General features: G+C 62.5%; 6 non-coding genes across 6 annotated transcripts; all 6 read left to right on the top strand.

The window, feature by feature from the left end:
- The first annotated feature begins 1,857 nt into the window (after positions 1-1,857).
- On the top strand, positions 1,858-1,976 carry LOC147916792 (5S ribosomal RNA). Its single transcript, XR_015552631.1, has one exon. It is a non-coding gene; the product is annotated as a 5S ribosomal RNA (ribosomal RNA).
- A 1,977-nt stretch (positions 1,977-3,953) lies between these two features.
- On the top strand, positions 3,954-4,072 carry LOC147916791 (5S ribosomal RNA). Its single transcript, XR_015552620.1, has one exon. It is a non-coding gene; the product is annotated as a 5S ribosomal RNA (ribosomal RNA).
- A 1,991-nt stretch (positions 4,073-6,063) lies between these two features.
- Positions 6,064-6,182, top strand: LOC147916790 (5S ribosomal RNA). Its single transcript, XR_015552619.1, has one exon. It is a non-coding gene; the product is annotated as a 5S ribosomal RNA (ribosomal RNA).
- Positions 6,183-8,192: 2,010 nt separating this feature from the next.
- LOC147916789 (5S ribosomal RNA) lies at positions 8,193-8,311 on the top strand. Its single transcript, XR_015552618.1, has one exon. It is a non-coding gene; the product is annotated as a 5S ribosomal RNA (ribosomal RNA).
- Positions 8,312-10,284: 1,973 nt separating this feature from the next.
- On the top strand, positions 10,285-10,403 carry LOC147916788 (5S ribosomal RNA). Its single transcript, XR_015552617.1, has one exon. It is a non-coding gene; the product is annotated as a 5S ribosomal RNA (ribosomal RNA).
- Positions 10,404-12,381: 1,978 nt separating this feature from the next.
- Positions 12,382-12,500, top strand: LOC147916787 (5S ribosomal RNA). Its single transcript, XR_015552616.1, has one exon. It is a non-coding gene; the product is annotated as a 5S ribosomal RNA (ribosomal RNA).
- The last annotated feature ends 6,275 nt before the right edge of the window (positions 12,501-18,775 follow it).

Raw genomic sequence — 18,775 nt, 5'->3', positions numbered from 1 at the left:
CCCAGGCGCCGGCAGCAGGCTGTGGAAGCCCAGCCCTTCAACCTCGCGGCCCCCCCCCACCGGGACCCAGGGCCCACTGGGGCCCGGCGTGACCCCGACTCCGCGCTCGTGGGCTCCCTGTGTCCTCGGCCTCTTCCCAGCCGCTAGGGGCCCGACAGACCCGAGCAGTTCACTCGGCCGCCCCACCCAGTTGGCAGCGTCACCGTCACCGCGTCGCGTCGGAGAGAATGGATTCCGTTCCCCCGTCGGGGGGCCCCCAACGGATCAGAGAGCTACAAGCAGCAAATACTTCTTCCGGAGCTGAGACACCACAGGAACCTGGTGAAGGTTTTCAGAAGACCGTCTGCAAAAGGACAGGGGAAATGGGTTAGGGGAGCACTGCAGGCAGTTCATCCAAAACGCCACGGCTTCTGGATTTTCTGATGTTTGTGGTGTGTCTCAATCAAGTTAGTGCGTTGTTCTCACTTGTGATCTCACTCAAAATAAACGTCCGTTTCCGCACCTGTGTTTCCACGTGTCACTTTTCATTTATTTATCTTTGTTTGTTTGCTTTTCTCAAAGAAGTCCCCTTCCCCAGTTTGATAACTTTCCGGCCCCACGTGACCGGCATCCTTTCCCTTTTCTTCCTGGCCCTGCCTTTACTTGAAATATTGACGTTTGGCTCCTCGTGGATATCTTGCAGTCACTTTGGTTTCTAAAACATCCAACGAAAATACCGTGAATCTGGCTGGCTGAGATGTTCCCTGGCCCCTCGCTCAGGTGCCTCGCTCTCGTCTCCCTGGTCCTGGCCCTGTCTGTCAGAGGTAGTGGAAGAGTCCCCTGAGACAACATTGCCCGAGCGGCACCGGACTCCTGAGACCGAGGCTGCGCGTCCTAGGGCCCCAGGAGTGATTGCCTGCCCCAGGGCCACTGCCTCCTTGCCTGAGGCCCAGCTCAAGCACGACCACCCTGCCGTGGGCAAGCTGCCTCTTCTGCAGAGGCTCTCTGTGTCAGCGTCAGTGGCTGTGTGTCTGTCCCGGTGGGTGTCTGTCCAGGTCGGTGTCTTGGATGCTCTCAGAGGCTCTGTCTCTCCGCTCCCTCGCTCAGGAGCTCTCCTGCGTCCCCACGGGGGGGGGTGGGGACGAGCGTGGGCGGGGTCTCAGTCTCGGTGGGGGGGCGTGGGGGTAACGGTGCCCCGCCCCGACGCGAACCGAGGGAGGGCGGCGGGGTTCCGCCGATGCCCTCTGGTCGCGAGGGGGGCTCGGGGTGGTTTTGGGCCACTTGGGGCCGGCCCGGAGCAGCGGCGGCCAGGGCCCGGGCTGGGAGGCTCCTCGGGCCGGAGGGGGCTCAGAGGAGCGCGGGCCGGGGGGCCCTGACGCCGCGACGCCTCCCGCCGCACGGCCCGGAGCAGCCCGATCTCCTGCGACCTCGGGAGCGAGCCGAGCGGGCAGGAGCCTGGAGACTCCCGGGATGGGGCGGAGAGCGCCTAGGCTGGCGCCCCGCCCCCGCCCGCGGGTGCCGGAGGCCTCAGGCCCTGGGCGGGCGGCAGGGCAGCGCACCGCAGGGTTTGGCCAGCCGGCGGCGGCGGCGGCGGCGGCGGCGGCGGCGGCGGCGGCGGCGGCGGCTAGGTGGCAGGTGGAGCGCGGCGGGCGGGCGGCAGCGGGCGGGGCGCGCGGGGGGCGCGGGGGGGGGGGCGGCGGGGGGTCGCCGGCGGGTTGTGAGCCTCACAGGGCTCTGGGGGCGCGCGTCACAGAGCTCTGGGGCCGCGCGTCACAGGGCTCTGGGCGCGCGCCTGACAGCGGCCTGGGGGCCCGCGGCACAGGGGCCCGGGCGGCGCGGCGCGGCGCGCCTTCTAGGGCGCCCGGCGGCGGGCCCGACGTCTACGGCCATACCACCCTGAACGCGCCCGATCTCGTCTGATCTCGGAAGCTAAGCAGGGTCGGGCCTGGTTAGTACTTGGATGGGAGACCGCCTGGGAATACCGGGTGCTGGAGGCTTTTGGCCTCCCGCCGTCTCCCTCTCCCTTTGCCGCCGCCGCCAGCGCGGGTCCCTCGACACACCGGCCGCCCCTCCGGCCTCCGCGCCCGCCCCCACCCCCACCGCTGCCCAGCTGCTGCCCGTGTGCGCGACATCCGCCCAGGCGCCGGCAGCAGGCTGTGGAAGCCCAGCCCTTCAACCTCGCGGCCCCCCCCCACCGGGACCCAGGGCCCACTGGGGCCCGGCGTGACCCCGACTCCGCGCTCGTGGGCTCCCTGTGTCCTCGGCCTCTTCCCAGCCGCTAGGGGCCCGACAGACCCGAGCAGTTCACTCGGCCGCCCCACCCAGTTGGCAGCGCCACCGTCACCGCGTCGCGTCGGAGAGAATGGATTCCGTTCCCCCGTCGGGGGGCCCCCAACGGATCAGAGAGCTACAAGCAGCAAATACTTCTTCCGGAGCTGAGACACCACAGGAACCTGGTGAAGGTTTTCAGAAGACCGTCTGCAAAAGGACAGGGGAAATGGGTTAGGGGAGCACTGCAGGCAGTTCATCCAAAACGCCACGGCTTCTGGATTTTCTGATGTTTGTGGTGTGTCTCAATCAAGTTAGTGCGTTGTTCTCACTTGTGATCTCACTCAAAATAAACGTCCGTTTCCGCACCTGTGTTTCCACGTGTCACTTTTCATTTATTTATCTTTGTTTGTTTGCTTTTCTCAAAGAAGTCCCCTTCCCCAGTTTGATAACTTTCCGGCCCCACGTGACCGGCATCCTTTCCCTTTTTCTTCCTGGCCCTGCCTTTACTTGAAATATTGACGTTTGGCTCCTCGTGGATATCTTGCAGTCACTTTGGTTTCTAAAACATCCAACGAAAATACCGTGAATCTGGCTGGCTGAGATGTTCCCTGTCCCCTCGCTCAGGTGCCTCGCCTCGTCTCCCTGGTCCTGGCCCTGTCTGTCAGAGGTAGTGGAAGAGTCCCCTGAGACAACATTGCCCGAGCGGCACCGGACTCCTGAGACCGAGGCTGCGCGTCCTAGGGCCCCAGGAGTGATTGCCTGCCCCAGGGCCACTGCCTCCTTGCCTGAGGCCCAGCTCAAGCACGACCACCCTGCCGTGGGCAAGCTGCCTCTTCTGCAGAGGCTCTCTGTGTCAGCGCCAGTGGCTGTGTGTCTGTCCCGGTGGGTGTCTGTCCAGGTCGGTGTCTTGGATGCTCTCAGAGGCTCTGTCTCTCCGCTCCCTCGCTCAGGAGCTCTCCTGCGTCCCCACGGGGGGGGTGGGGACGAGCGTGGGCGGGGTCTCAGTCTCGGTGGGGGGGCGTGGGGGTAACGGTGCCCCGCCCCCCGCCCCGACGCGAACCGAGGGAGGGCGGCGGGGTCCGCCGATGCCCTCTGGTCGCGAGGGGGGCTCGGGGTGGTTTTGGGCCACTTGGGGCCGGCCCGGAGCAGCGGCGGCCAGGGCCCGGGCTGGGAGGCTCCTCGGGCCGGAGGGGGCTCAGAGGAGCGCGGGCCGGGGGGCCCTGACGCCGCGACGCCTCCCGCCGCACGGCCCGGAGCAGCCCGATCTCCTGCGACCTCGGGAGCGAGCCGAGCGGGCAGGAGCCTGGAGACTCCCGGGATGGGGCGGGAGAGCGCCTAGGCTGGCGCCCCGCCCCCCGCCCGCGGGGTGCCGGCGGCCCCTCAGGCCCTGGGCGGGCGGCAGGGCAGCGCCCCGCAGGGTTTGGCTGGCCAGCCGGCGGCGGCGGCGGCGGCGGCGGCTAGGTGGCAGGTGGAGCGCGGCGGGCGGGCGGCAGCGGGCGGGGCGCGCGGGGGCGCGGGGGCGGGGGGTCGCCGGCGGCTTGTGAGCCTCACAGGGCTCTGGGGGCGCGCGTCACAGAGCTCTGGGGCCGCGCGTCACAGGGCTCTGGGCGCGCGCCTGACAGCGGCCTGGGGGCCCGCGGCACAGGGGCCCGGGCGGCGCGGCGCGGCGCGCCTTCTTAGGGGCGCCCGGCGGCGGGCCCGACGTCTACGGCCATACCACCCTGAACGCGCCCGATCTCGTCTGATCTCGGAAGCTAAGCAGGGTCGGGCCTGGTTAGTACTTGGATGGGAGACCGCCTGGGAATACCGGGTGCTGTAGGCTTTTGGCCTCCCGCCGTCTCCCTCTCCTTTTGCCACCGCCCCCAGCGCGGCTCCCTCGACACACCGGCCGCCCCTCCGGCCTCCGCGCCCGCCCCCACCCCCACCGCTGCCCAGCTGCTGCCCGTGTGCGCGACATCCGCCCAGGCGCCGGCAGCAGGCTGTGGAAGCCCAGCCCTTCAACCTCGCGGCCCCCCCCCACCGGGACCCAGGGCCCACTGGGGCCCGGCGTGACCCCGACTCCGCGCTCGTGGGCTCCCTGTGTCCTCGGCCTCTTCCCAGCCGCTAGGGGCCCGACAGACCCGAGCAGTTCACTCGGCCGCCCCACCCAGTTGGCAGCGCCACCGTCACCGCGTCGCGTCGGAGAGAATGGATTCCGTTCCCCCGTCGGGGGGCCCCCAACGGATCAGAGAGCTACAAGCAGCAAATACTTCTTCCGGAGCTGAGACACCACAGGAACCTGGTGAAGGTTTTCAGAAGACCGTCTGCAAAAGGACAGGGGAAAATGGGTTAGGGGAGCACTGCAGGCAGTTCATCCAAAACGCCACGGCTTCTGGATTTTCTGATGTTTGTGGTGTGTCTCAATCAAGTTAGTGCGTTGTTCTCACTTGTGATCTCACTCAAAATAAACGTCCGTTTCCGCACCTGTGTTTCCACGTGTCACTTTTCATTTATTTATCTTTGTTTGTTTGCTTTTCTCAAAGAAGTCCCCTTCCCCAGTTTGATAACTTTCCGGCCCCACGTGACCGGCATCCTTTCCCTTTTTCTTCCTGGCCCTGCCTTTACTTGAAATATTGACGTTTGGCTCCTCGTGGATATCTTGCAGTCACTTTGGTTTCTAAAACATCCAACGAAAATACCGTGAATCTGGCTGGCTGAGATGTTCCCTGTCCCCTCGCTCAGGTGCCTCGCTCTCGCCTCCCTGGTCCTGGCCCTGTCTGTCAGAGGTAGTGGAAGAGTCCCCTGAGACAACATTGCCCGAGCGGCACCGGACTCCTGAGACCGAGGCTGCGCGTCCTAGGGCCCCAGGAGTGATTGCCTGCCCCAGGGCCACTGCCTCCTTGCCTGAGGCCCAGCTCAAGCACGACCACCCTGCCGTGGGCAAGCTGCCTCTTCTGCAGAGGCTCTCTGTGTCAGCGCCAGTGGCTGTGTGTCTGTCCCGGTGGGTGTCTGTCCAGGTCGGTGTCTTGGATGCTCTCAGAGGCTCTGTCTCTCCGCTCCCTCGCTCAGGAGCTCTCCTGCGTCCCCACGGGGGGGGTGGGGACGAGCGTGGGCGGGGTCTCAGTCTCGGTGGGGGGGCGTGGGGTAACGGTGTTCGCCTCGCCCCGACGCGAACCGAGGGAGGGCGGCGGGTTCCGCCGATGCCCTCTGGTCGCGAGGGGGGCTCGGGGTGGTTTTGGGCCACTTGGGGCCGGCCCGGAGCAGCGGCGGCCAGGGCCCGGGCTGGGAGGCTCCTCGGGCCGGAGGGGGCTCAGAGGAGCGCGGGCCGGGGGGCCCTGACGCCGCGACGCCTCCCGCCGCACGGCCCGGAGCAGCCCGATCTCCTGCGACCTCGGGAGCGAGCCGAGCGGGCAGGAGCCTGGAGACTCCCGGGATGGGGCGGAGAGCGCCTAGGCTGGCGCCCCGCCCCGCCCGCGGGGTGCCGGAGGCCTCAGGCCCTGGGCGGGCGGCAGGGCAGCGCACCGCAGGGTTTGGCTGGCCAGCCGGCGGCGGCGGCGGCGGCGGCGGCGGCGGCGGCGGCGGCGGCGGCGGCTAGGTGGCAGGTGGAGCGCGGCGGGCGGGCGGCAGCGGGCGGGGCGCGCGGGGGGGGGGCGGCGGGGGGTCGCCGGCGGCTTGGGAGCCTCACAGGGCTCTGGGGGCGCGCGTCACAGTGCTTTGGGGCCGCGCGTCACAGGGCTCTGGGCGCGCGCCTGACAGCGGCCGGGGGGGCCGCGGCACAGGGGGTCGGGGGGCGCGGCTCGGCGCGCCTTCTAGGCGCCCGGCGGCGGGCCCGACGTCTACGGCCATACCACCCTGAACGCGCCCGATCTCGTCTGATCTCGGAAGCTAAGCAGGGTCGGGCCTGGTTAGTACTTGGATGGGAGACCGCCTGGGAATACCGGGTGCTGTAGGCTTTTGGCCTCCCGCCGTCTCCCTCTCCTTTTGCCACCGCCCCCAGCGCGGCTCCCTCGACACACCGGCCGCCCCTCCGGCCTCCGCGCCCGCCCCACCCCCACCGCTGCCCAGCTGCTGCCCGTGTGCGCGACATCCGCCCAGGCGCCGGCAGCAGGCTGTGGAAGCCCAGCCCTTCAACCTCGCGGCCCCCCCCCACCGGGACCCAGGGCCCACTGGGGCCCGGCGTGACCCCGACTCCGCGCTCGTGGGCTCCCTGTGTCCTCGGCCTCTTCCCAGCCGCTAGGGGCCCGACAGACCCGAGCAGTTCACTCGGCCGCCCCACCCAGTTGGCAGCGGCACCGTCACCGCGTCGCGTCGGAGAGAATGGATTCCGTCCCCCCGTCGGGGGGCCCCCAACGGATCAGAGAGCTACAAGCAGCAAATACTTCTTCCGGAGCTGAGACACCACAGGAACCTGGTGAAGGTTTTCAGAAGACCGTCTGCAAAAGGACAGGGGAAAATGGGTTAGGGGAGCACTGCAGGCAGTTCATCCAAAACGCCACGGCTTCTGGATTTTCTGATGTTTGTGGTGTGTCTCAATCAAGTTAGTGCGTTGTTCTCACTTGTGATCTCACTCAAAATAAACGTCCGTTTCCGCACCTGTGTTTCCACGTGTCACTTTTCATTTATTTATCTTTGTTTGTTTGCTTTTCTCAAAGAAGTCCCCTTCCCCAGTTTGATAACTTTCCGGCCCCACGTGACCGGCATCCTTTCCCTTTTTCTTCCTGGCCCTGCCTTTACTTGAAATATTGACGTTTGGCTCCTCGTGGATATCTTGCAGTCACTTTGGTTTCTAAAACATCCAACGAAAATACCGTGAATCTGGCTGGCTGAGATGTTCCCTGTCCCTCGCTCAGGTGCCTCGCCTCGCCTCCCTGGTCCTGGCCCTGTCTGTCAGAGGTAGTGGAAGAGTCCCCTGAGACAACATTGCCCGAGCGGCACCGGACTCCTGAGACCGAGGCTGCGCGCCCTAGGGCCCCAGGAGTGATTGCCTGCCCCAGGGCCACTGCCTCCTTGCCTGAGGCCCAGCTCAAGCACGACCACCCTGCCGTGGGCAAGCTGCCTCTTCTGCAGAGGCTCTCTGTGTCAGCGCCAGTGTCTGTGTGTCTGTCCCGGTGCGTGTCTGTCCAGGTCGGTGTCTTGGATGCTCTCAGAGGCTCTGTCTCTCCGCTCCCTCGCTCAGGAGCTCTCCTGCGTCCCCACGGGGGGGGTGGGGACGAGCGTGGGCGGGGTCTCAGTCTCGGTGGGGGGGCGTGGGGGTAACGGTGCCCCGCCCCCCGCCCCGACGCGAACCGAGGGAGGGGGGCGGGTTCCCCCCGATCCCCTCTGGTCGCGAGGCGGGCTCGGGGTGGTTTTGGGCCAGTTGGGGCGGCCCGGGAGCAGCGGCGGCCAGGGCCCGGGCTGGGAGGCTCCTCGGGCCGGAGGGGGCTCAGAGGAGCGCGGGCCGGGGGGCCCTGACGCCGCGACGCCTCCCGCCGCACGGCCCGGAGCAGCCCGATCTCCTGCGACCTCGGGAGCGAGCCGAGCGGGCAGGAGCCTGGAGACTCCCGGGATGGGGCGGGAGAGCGCCTAGGCTGGCGCCCCGCCCCCCGCCCGCGGGGTGCCGGAGGCCTCTCAGGCCCTGGGCGGGCGGCAGGGCAGCGCACCGCAGGGTTTGGCTGGCCAGCCGGCGGCGGCGGCGGCGGCGGCGGCGGCGGCGGCGGCGGCGGCGGCGGCTAGGTGGCAGGTGGAGCGCGGCGGGCGGGCGGCAGCGGGCGGGGCGCGCGGGGGGCGCGGGGGGGGGGCGGCGGGGGGTCGCCGGCGGCTTGTGAGCCTCACAGGGCTCTGGGGGCGCGCGTCACAGAGCTCTGGGGCCGCGCGTCACAGGGCTCTGGGCGCGCGCCTGACAGCGGCCTGGGGGCCCGCGGCACAGGGGCCCGGGCGGCGCGGCGCGGCGCGCCTTCTTGGGGCCGCCCGGCGGCGGGCCCGACGTCTACGGCCATACCACCCTGAACGCGCCCGATCTCGTCTGATCTCGGAAGCTAAGCAGGGTCGGGCCTGGTTAGTACTTGGATGGGAGACCGCCTGGGAATACCGGGTGCTGTAGGCTTTTGGCCTCCCGCCGTCTCCCTCTCCTTTGCCACCGCCCCAGCGCGGCTCCTCGACACACCGGCCGCCCCTCCGGCCTCCGCGCCCGCCCCACCCCACCGCTGCCCAGCTGCTGCCCGTGTGCGCGACATCCGCCCAGGCGCCGGCAGCAGGCTGTGGAAGCCCAGCCCTTCAACCTCGCGGCCCCCCCCCACCGGGACCCAGGGCCCACTGGGGCCCGGCGTGACCCCGACTCCGCGCTCGTGGGCTCCCTGTGTCCTCGGCCTCTTCCCAGCCGCTAGGGGCCCGACAGACCCGAGCAGTTCACTCGGCCGCCCCACCCAGTTGGCAGCGGCACCGTCACCGCGTCGCGTCGGAGAGAATGGATTCCGTTCCCCCGTCGGGGGGCCCCCAACGGATCAGAGAGCTACAAGCAGCAAATACTTCTTCCGGAGCTGAGACACCACAGGAACCTGGTGAAGGTTTTCAGAAGACCGTCTGCAAAAGGACAGGGGAAAATGGGTTAGGGGAGCACTGCAGGCAGTTCATCCAAAACGCCACGGCTTCTGGATTTTCTGATGTTTGTGGTGTGTCTCAATCAAGTTAGTGCGTTGTTCTCACTTGTGATCTCACTCAAAATAAACGTCCGTTTCCGCACCTGTGTTTCCACGTGTCACTTTTCATTTATTTATCTTTGTTTGTTTGCTTTTCTCAAAGAAGTCCCCTTCCCCAGTTTGATAACTTTCCGGCCCCACGTGACCGGCATCCTTTCCCTTTTTCTTCCTGGCCCTGCCTTTACTTGAAATATTGACGTTTGGCTCCTCGTGGATATCTTGCAGTCACTTTGGTTTCTAAAACATCCAACGAAAATACCGTGAATCTGGCTGGCTGAGATGTTCCCTGTCCCCTCGCTCAGGTGCCTCGCTCTCGCCTCCCTGGTCCTGGCCCTGTCTGTCAGAGGTAGTGGAAGAGTCCCCTGAGACAACATTGCCCGAGCGGCACCGGACTCCTGAGACCGAGGCTGCGCGTCCTAGGGCCCCAGGAGTGATTGCCTGCCCCAGGGCCACTGCCTCCTTGCCTGAGGCCCAGCTCAAGCACGACCACCCTGCCGTGGGCAAGCTGCCTCTTCTGCAGAGGCTCTCTGTGTCAGCGTCAGTGGCTGTGTGTCTGTCCCGGTGGGTGTCTGTCCAGGTCGGTGTCTTGGATGCTCTCAGAGGCTCTGTCTCTCCGCTCCCTCGCTCAGGAGCTCTCCTGCGTCCCCACGGGGGGGGTGGGGACGAGCGTGGGCGGGGTCTCAGTCTCGGTGGGGGGGCGTGGGGGTAACGGTGCCCCGCCCCCCGCCCCGACGCGAACCGAGGGAGGGCGGCGGGGTTCCGCCGATGCCCTCTGGTCGCGAGGGGGGCTCGGGGTGGTTTTGGGCCACTTGGGGCCGGCCCGGAGCAGCGGCGGCCAGGGCCCGGGCTGGGAGGCTCCTCGGGCCGGAGGGGGCTCAGAGGAGCGCGGGCCGGGGGGCCCTGACGCCGCGACGCCTCCCGCCGCACGGCCCGGAGCAGCCCGATCTCCTGCGACCTCGGGAGCGAGCCGAGCGGGCAGGAGCCTGGAGACTCCCGGGATGGGGCGGGAGAGCGCCTAGGCTGGCGCCCCGCCCCCCGCCCGCGGGGTGCCGGCGGCCTCTCAGGCCCTGGGCGGGCGGCAGGGCAGCGCACCGCAGGGTTTGGCTGGCCAGCCGGCGGCGGCGGCGGCGGCGGCGGCTAGGTGGCAGGTGGAGCGCGGCGGGCGGGCGGCAGCGGGCGGGGCGCGCTGGGGGCGCGGGGGCGGCGGGGGTCGCCGGCGGCTTGTGAGCCTCACAGGGCTCTGGGGCGCGCGTCACAGAGCTCTGGGGCCGCGCGTCACAGGGCTCTGGGCGCGCGCCTGACAGCGGCCTGGGGCCCGCGGCACAGGGGCCCGGGCGGCGCGGCGCGGCGCGCCTTCTAGGCGCCCGGCGGCGGGCCCGACGTCTACGGCCATACCACCCTGAACGCGCCCGATCTCGTCTGATCTCGGAAGCTAAGCAGGGTCGGGCCTGGTTAGTACTTGGATGGGAGACCGCCTGGGAATACCGGGTGCTGTAGGCTTTTGGCCTCCCCCCCGCTCCCTCTCCTTTGCCACCGCCCCAGCGCGGCTCCCTCGACACACCGGCCGCCCCTCCGGCCTCCGCGCCCGCCCCACCCCCACCGCTGCCCAGCTGCTGCCCGTGTGCGCGACATGCGCCGAGGCGCGGGCAGCAGGCTGTGGAAGGCCAGCCCTTCAACCTCGCGGCCCCCCCCCGGGACCCAGGGCCCACTGGGGCCCGGCGTGACCCGACTCCGCGCTCGTGGGCTCCCTGTGTCCTCGGCCTCTTCCCAGCCGCTAGGGGCCCGACAGACCCGAGCAGTTCACTCGGCCGCCCCACCCAGTTGGCAGCGTCACCGTCACCGCGTCGCGTCGGAGAGAATGGATTCCGTTCCCCCGTCGGGGGGCCCCCAACGGATCAGAGAGCTACAAGCAGCAAATACTTCTTCCGGAGCTGAGACACCACAGGAACCTGGTGAAGGTTTTCAGAAGACCGTCTGCAAAAGGACAGGGAAAATGGGTTAGGGGAGCACTGCAGGCAGTTCATCCAAAACGCCACGGCTTCTGGATTTTCTGATGTTTGTGGTGTGTCTCAATCAAGTTAGTGCGTTGTTCTCACTTGTGATCTCACTCAAAATAAACGTCCGTTTCCGCACCTGTGTTTCCACGTGTCACTTTTCATTTATTTATCTTTGTTTGTTTGCTTTTCTCAAAGAAGTCCCCTTCCCCAGTTTGATAACTTTCCGGCCCCACGTGACCGGCATCCTTTCCCTTTTTCTTCCTGGCCCTGCCTTTACTTGAAATATTGACGTTTGGCTCCTCGTGGATATCTTGCAGTCACTTTGGTTTCTAAAACATCCAACGAAAATACCGTGAATCTGGCTGGCTGAGATGTTCCCTGTCCCCTCGCTCAGGTGCCTCGCCCTCGTCTCCCTGGTCCTGGCCCTGTCTGTCAGAGGTAGTGGAAGAGTCCCCTGAGACAACATTGCCCGAGCGGCACCGGACTCCTGAGACCGAGGCTGCGCGTCCTAGGGCCCCAGGAGTGATTGCCTGCCCCAGGGCCACTGCCTCCTTGCCTGAGGCCCAGCTCAAGCACGACCACCCTGCCGTGGGCAAGCTGCCTCTTCTGCAGAGGCTCTCTGTGTCAGCGTCAGTGGCTGTGTGTCTGTCCCGGTGGGTGTCTGTCCAGGTCGGTGTCTTGGATGCTCTCAGAGGCTCTGTCTCTCCGCTCCCTCGCTCAGGAGCTCTCCTGCGTCCCCACGGGGGGGGTGGGGACGAGCGTGGGCGGGGTCTCAGTCTCGGTGGGGGGGCGTGGGGGTAACGGTGCCCCGCCCCCCGCCCCGACGCGAACCGAGGGAGGGCGGCGGGGTTCCGCCGATGCCCTCTGGTCGCGAGGGGGGCTCGGGGTGGTTTTGGGCCACTTGGGGCCGGCCCGGAGCAGCGGCGGCCAGGGGCCGGGCTGGGAGGCTCCTCGGGCCGGAGGGGGCTCAGAGGAGCGCGGGCCGGGGGGCCCTGACGCCGCGACGCCTCCCGCCGCACGGCCCGGAGCAGCCCGATCTCCTGCGACCTCGGGAGCGAGCCGAGCGGGCAGGAGCCTGGAGACTCCCGGGATGGGGCGGGAGAGCGCCTAGGCTGGCGCCCCGCCCCCCGCCCGCGGGGTGCCGGAGGCCTCTCAGGCCCTGGGCGGGCGGCAGGGCAGCGCACCGCAGGGTTTGGCTGGCCAGCCGGCGGCGGCGGCGGCGGCGGCGGCGGCGGCTAGGTGGCAGGTGGAGCGCGGCGGGCGGGCGGCAGCGGGCGGGGCGCGCGGGGGCGCGGGGGCGGCGGGGGTCGCCGGCGGCTTGTGAGCCTCACAGGGCTCTGGGGCGCGCGTCACAGAGCTCTGGGGCCGCGCGTCACAGGGCTCTGGGCGCGCGCCTGACAGCGGCCTGGGGCCCGCGGCACAGGGGCCTGGGCGGCGCGGCGCGGCGCGCCTTCTTAGGGGCGCCCGGCGGCGGGCCCGACGTCTACGGCCATACCACCCTGAACGCGCCCGATCTCGTCTGATCTCGGAAGCTAAGCAGGGTCGGGCCTGGTTAGTACTTGGATGGGAGACCGCCTGGGAATACCGGGTGCTGTAGGCTTTTGGCCTCCCGCCGTCTCCCTCTCCTTTTGCCACCGCCCCCAGCGCGGCTCCCTCGACACACCGGCCGCCCCTCCGGCCTCCGCGCCCGCCCCCACCCCCACCGCTGCCCAGCTGCTGCCCGTGTGCGCGACATCCGCCCAGGCGCCGGCAGCAGGCTGTGGAAGCCCAGCCCTTCAACCTCGCGGCCCCCCCCCACCGGGACCCAGGGCCCACTGGGGCCCGGCGTGACCCCGACTCCGCGCTCGTGGGCTCCCTGTGTCCTCGGCCTCTTCCCAGCCGCTAGGGGCCCGACAGACCCGAGCAGTTCACTCGGCCGCCCCACCCAGTTGGCAGCGTCACCGTCACCGCGTCGCGTCGGAGAGAATGGATTCCGTTCCCCCGTCGGGGGGCCCCCAACGGATCAGAGAGCTACAAGCAGCAAATACTTCTTCCGGAGCTGAGACACCACAGGAACCTGGTGAAGGTTTTCAGAAGACCGTCTGCAAAAGGACAGGGGAAAATGGGTTAGGGGAGCACTGCAGGCAGTTCATCCAAAACGCCACGGCTTCTGGATTTTCTGATGTTTGTGGTGTGTCTCAATCAAGTTAGTGCGTTGTTCTCACTTGTGATCTCACTCAAAATAAACGTCCGTTTCCGCACCTGTGTTTCCACGTGTCACTTTTCATTTATTTATCTTTGTTTGTTTGCTTTTCTCAAAGAAGTCCCCTTCCCCAGTTTGATAACTTTCCGGCCCCACGTGACCGGCATCCTTTTTTTTTTTTTTCGGTCTTCCTGCCTATCTTTAACATGTTGATTTTTCTTCCTCGTGTGTATCTTGCATTCATTTTATTTTTTGAAACATTGAATCAAAATTCTATGAATCTGGCTGGCTGAGATGTTCCGTGTCCCCTTACACAGGTGCCCCCCTTTCTTTTCCCTGGTCCTGGCCCTGTCTGTCACAGATGGTTGAGAAGCGCTCTGAGATAATATTTATTTTACATTTCTCTGTCACAATTGACATCTTCCCATCAGTGAATTACCTTATATTTGTTATTTCCCATGCATTTCCATTAGCTTACTAATTAAACACAACAAGAAAATCAAATAAATATTTCTTAAGTACATCCTCTCAAGTTATACAACCTCTTCTAAACAATATTGTCTTTTGTATTAAAACTGTTGTCCTTCGGCCGTGTCCTAGTCAGAAGCAGCCTTGCATTGCCCTCTGGTGGCCACCTGAGAAATGGTAGGAGTGCTGCTGGGCTCCCTGGTTTTGTCAGGTGAAGAAGGCATGTTGAAACTTCAGCGATCTTTGCAGGATTGCTATTAGACCAAAACAAATTCTGTAAGATTCACTGTTTTGTGGGTGGAAGTCATTGTCTTGTCACTTCACGCTATGAAACTATAGGCGTCTTCCAACCGCAGTATTTCAGGTCGTGTTACTGAGCGCCTGAGTACGGCTCTAGGTTTCACAGAAAACAGACGAGGCATCTGCCTCCCAGGACCCACAGGGGTTGGGACGAGAAAACAGCTCTACATCGCAGAGGCTTACATCTGTTTGAAGAAAATAGTGTATCACAACAAAGTACATTCATAGAAACTTTCTGATTAAACAATCAAACATTTTAGGAAGTTGGAAAACTATTACTCAACACATTTGTATACTTTCATTTAAATTTAGATATATAGTTTTTCCAGAAATTGGATCGCCCTATATTCCTACTTACTGTTCATTTAGTATGAATAATTATTCCTGCCCTTTCATACTGTTGAATATATTATTTCAACGGTTGCATAGTATTCCTCATTATACTTTGTACATAATTGACTGCTTCTATGGTTCCTGCTGCCATCTTCCTCCAACCACCATATCTTGATTACCTCTGAAAGTGGAGTTCAATTGCCATGAGCTCTAGACAGCTTCCAAATCTAGAATTATTCACTGAACTTCCAGAGCACTTTGACTTTCTCCTTTTCTCTTAGGATGGCAGGCACTTCATACCACGTCTCATCTCCTTCTTTAGATTGGGAACTTCTTCCAGGCCAGGATGCTGCTCGATCCATCCTCCATCCAACTCCTAGCCCAGTGCTTGGCATATGGTGAAAACTCAGTAAAGATTTGAGAAACACAATAAATCTAAATGAGTTAGTCATTGATGCAGAGAACCTTAATCGTCCATCAAAATCCATTCTCCGATCTTTGGGGCACACAGCTGGACTCCATTATCCAGCCTGCCTTGGGGCCATATGACCCTGTGTCTGACAATGGAAGAGGAAAGGAACTGCTGTGTGCCATTCTAGACCTGGCTGATAAAATCCTCCCGCATTCGTTTCTTTATGTTATTTCCCCTGATGCTGATGGATGCAGATGTGGATGATGTCCTAGGGATGGAGAAGGCACGTGGTGGAAGAGCTGTGGGTTCCTGAAGGACTACATGAAGGAGTGTGGTCTCTCCAATGTGAACACCCATCTGCACTGTATGTAGGACAATATATAGTGATATGCTACTGAAATTTGGGGAGTTATTTGGTAATTCAGCATAACCTAATATACCCATGAAAGGTTTAAATCACAGGATTAAGTTAACTAGTTGTCAATCTAGCACATTTAAAATGACCAAAGGCACTTTGGCTCTAACAACTGAGCTGGTCAGGGGTAGGATGGGTCCCCTTATCTATTCACTCAGCAACCGTGCCCTGAGCACTCAAATAGTGCCGGTGCTGGAAAACCCACCAAGGCCCCTGCCCTCAAGGAGCTGACAAACTGGAGGGGAAGATGGATAAAACCATGAAAACAAATGAATGAAAAGAGCAATAGCTGTATGGAAAAACAGCAGGTGCAACAATAGAGTGCTGGGCTCCACTAGGTCAGGGGTCTGGAAAGGATGCATGGAGGTGACATTTGTATTTCCAGCAGCAGGCCAAGAAGGAGCCAGCCCTGCACAAACCTGGGGATAGTTAGCCTGGCAGAAGGCACGACGGTGAGGACACTTGGAGGCAGAAGTGAGTTTGGCCAGAGAGGAGGTTAGACTGGAGGCCAGTGTGGCTAGAAGGAGCTTAGGAGGAGAGCAGGGGAGGAGGGAGGAGGAGGGGGCAAGGCCAAGGCCTAGAGCAGGAGAACAGTGTTAGCGATCTATCGCCATTGCTGTGTGATAACATTTCTCCGAACATAGTGGCTTAACCAGCAAACATTTATAATCTCACAGTTTCACTGGACCAGGAGTCCGGCAGCACTCAGCTGGGTGCTTCTGCCAGAATCTCTCAGGAGGTTGGGCTGTGGTCTCAACTGAGGCGGGATCTGCTTCACTCAGGATCTGATGTACTCGGGGGTATTAACAGGACTCTGTTTGGATGGAAGGCCTGAGTTCCTCTCTGTCTGTTGGTCTCCCTCAGCACAAGGCCACGTGGGCCTCTCTATCTCCAGTCACAACACAGAGGTTTGTTCCCCAGAGTGAGGGATCTGAGAGAGAGAGGTCCGAGTGAGCAGTGGTCAGGCACTGACTGTTTATACCCAAATCTTGGAAGTGGCATTGGGTCACTTTGCGTCTTCTATGGAATAGAAGTGAGTCACTAAGTCCAGTCCACATTCAAGGGGAGGGGATGACACAAGGATGTGTCCCCCAGGAGGTGGGGATCATGGAGACCCGCTGAAGGGAGAAGGTGAATACCCGAGAGGGTCAGTGCTTTGCCCAGAATCACAGACTGGAGAGAAGGTGGAGCCGGGTACAAACCCAGCTCTGTGTCCTCCAAGTGGGGCCCTGGCTGCACCCAGGCCTTCTCGGGGGGACTCTGGAACAGGCTGTGCTGGTGTAACTGTGTAAGATATGGAGATGGCCTGGGGGCAAGGGGAGCATTCGGCAGCCTAGACGGGCATCTGGCAGTTCTTGTCTGAGGAGGAGCCCAGGTCAGGGCACCCCCTGAGTGTACCCTTGTCCAAGTCACACCCAGGGTGGAGGGAGCCGGGGCCACTGTTATGCTGAGCTCATGCTTATGCAGTTCTGAATCTAATCCTTCACTGGATAATGGGGAAACTGAGGTCCGTAGAGAGGCAGGGACTGGCCCGAGGCATACGACAGGCAGAGTCCAGGCGGAAGGGCATGTTCTCACCTTCCTTGTAGACCAGGGCTTGAACAGCTCCCATAGGTTTGCTTTGGAAATTAGAAACTCTAAGATCTGGGAAGCTCTTGCCCATCCCCCCCTGTGTGGGGGTCATTTTCTTTTGGGCATCCAGGACATGAGCACTCCCACACACACACACACACACACAGTGACCTTAGATGTGAGGACTATGGGGTGGGATCAGAAGAGGAGCAGACACAGGAGAGGTGAAAAGAGGAAGAGAAAAAACGTTGGAGGCATTACCTACATGTGACACCACTCCTTCAACTTTATCGGTATTATCCCACATATGCCTGATGACATCCTTAGGAAGCACATGCTAGAATAATCCCCATTGTGCAGATGGGAGACAGATAGGCCCTGAGAGGCACAGTGACTTATCCAGGATCGAGAGCAGGTAAGAATGATGAGTTGCGTCTGAACCCAGGTCTCAAAGCTGGGCCCCTGGCTGCACCCAGATCTTCCCAGGGCCCTGAGGAGAGGGGTGTGTTGGTGTAACTGTGCACAGATACAGTGTTACCTGGAGAAGGGGCGGAGCAGTCAGCAGCCCAGAGGGCTGTTTGGATAGGTGTTATCCGAGGAGGGGACTCCAGAAGTGAAGTCACTTCCTTGATAATAGACCCCAATAGAACTTGGAACTCCTGTAACCAGGAACCCACATCCTAGTGACAGCCTCACATTCAGCTCACTTTGCTGGAGATGCTTGATCGTGAAAGATGTTCTCCTGCTGTATCCCCACTTACTGGGGCTCTGGCTTCAGGAAACCCCTGAGTGAGAGTCTTTTCAGATGCTGCAGACATTGGCTCAACTTTCACCCCCGATGCCTCTGGACATTTTCCAGAGGTCCCCTAAGGTAACACAAGACAGCCTGGGTCGGGCCAATCCAGGCCAGGCCACCTCTGTGAGCCCTCCCTGGGCAGCCCCCATCCCCTCCTCTTCAGTGTGGGGGGAAGAGGGACATGTGGGGAGGGCCTACCCTGGGCAGGAACAGGTTGGTGGGTGGTTGATAACCTGGTGGTCCTGTCATGTTCACACCCCAGGTCAGAGCTGGCAGGAGGAAAGGGGATTCCTGAGGTGCCCCTTATCTACACCAACGGAAATCCAAGGCCCTCAGGCTGTCATCTCTTTTCCCTCTTTGGTGGAGGTCTGTGCAGACTGTGCTGTGTGTGTTTCTGGAGTGGAGAGAGTCACATGGGTGTGAGAGCCAGCAAAGGCAGCCAGACAGGGCTTTAAGGCTCCCGCTGTACTGCCAGGCACTGTCTTTACAGAGCTCCACACAGGGGCTGATTGACGGGTCCTCTACTCCATCTCCCTGAGGAGAGGAAGGCACCCCACACCACCAACAGAGTCCAGTGCTGGCTCAGAGTGAATGCAGATGCTGAGGAGACCCCACACCCATGGCCCCCATACAGCCAAAGGGGGCCCCAGGTCCCAGAACACCCTGATACTCCCCTGGGCTCCCTCCTAGAGCCCTGCTTCCTCAAAAACTTGAGACCCCATCTCCTCCCCCAACCCACCCTCACTGCCCAGCCCCTGTCTTGGCCAAACGCAAAGTCACTGTACACATACTTGTAGGAACATCAGAAAAGAGGCTTTATACTATTTTACCTCATGTTCAGACAAGAGTATTTTTTTCATCTTTCTACAGTTTTCCAGTTTTAACTCCCATCCCCAGGTGTCCATGTTTGTCTGACAGTCCTTCCATGCCTTCTCCAGGTCGTACACATCATCATGAGTAGTAGGGATGCTTTTACCCAAAAGGACATGCTGGTCATGGTATTGAGTCTGTTGCTCTGCAACTTGCTGTCTCGAGGACACGTCCCTGAGGCCCATCCAGGTCAGGGGCTGGGGCATCCTTGGGCTGCACAACATTCCAGAAGGGAGAGTGGTCACCACAGCGATTCAGCCCTTCACTGATGTGGACCTTCTGTTGCCATTTCATCAGTGCTGCACTGACCATCCTGCATGACCTGCCATCCCACTCCCTCCCACGCCAGGGAAGCCTCTGTGTTCTCGTCTCCACAGTGGGTTGTTTGTCAGGACTCACGTGGATGATGCTGTTAACACAGGAAGGTGCTGTCAACACTCCACTAACAAACTGACCTGAGATACTAATATATTTTCTTGTTCCCCACCTCAAATTCTAATTTTAATGCCAAGAACTTTTTTCCTCCT

The sequence above is a fragment of the Ceratotherium simum genome, chromosome 6, assembly GCF_057802395.1.
Source record: "Ceratotherium simum simum isolate JZ-2026a chromosome 6, ASM5780239v1, whole genome shotgun sequence".
NCBI classification, from domain to species: domain Eukaryota; kingdom Metazoa; phylum Chordata; class Mammalia; order Perissodactyla; family Rhinocerotidae; genus Ceratotherium; species Ceratotherium simum.
This window is presented reverse-complemented; position numbering and strand designations above follow the sequence as displayed.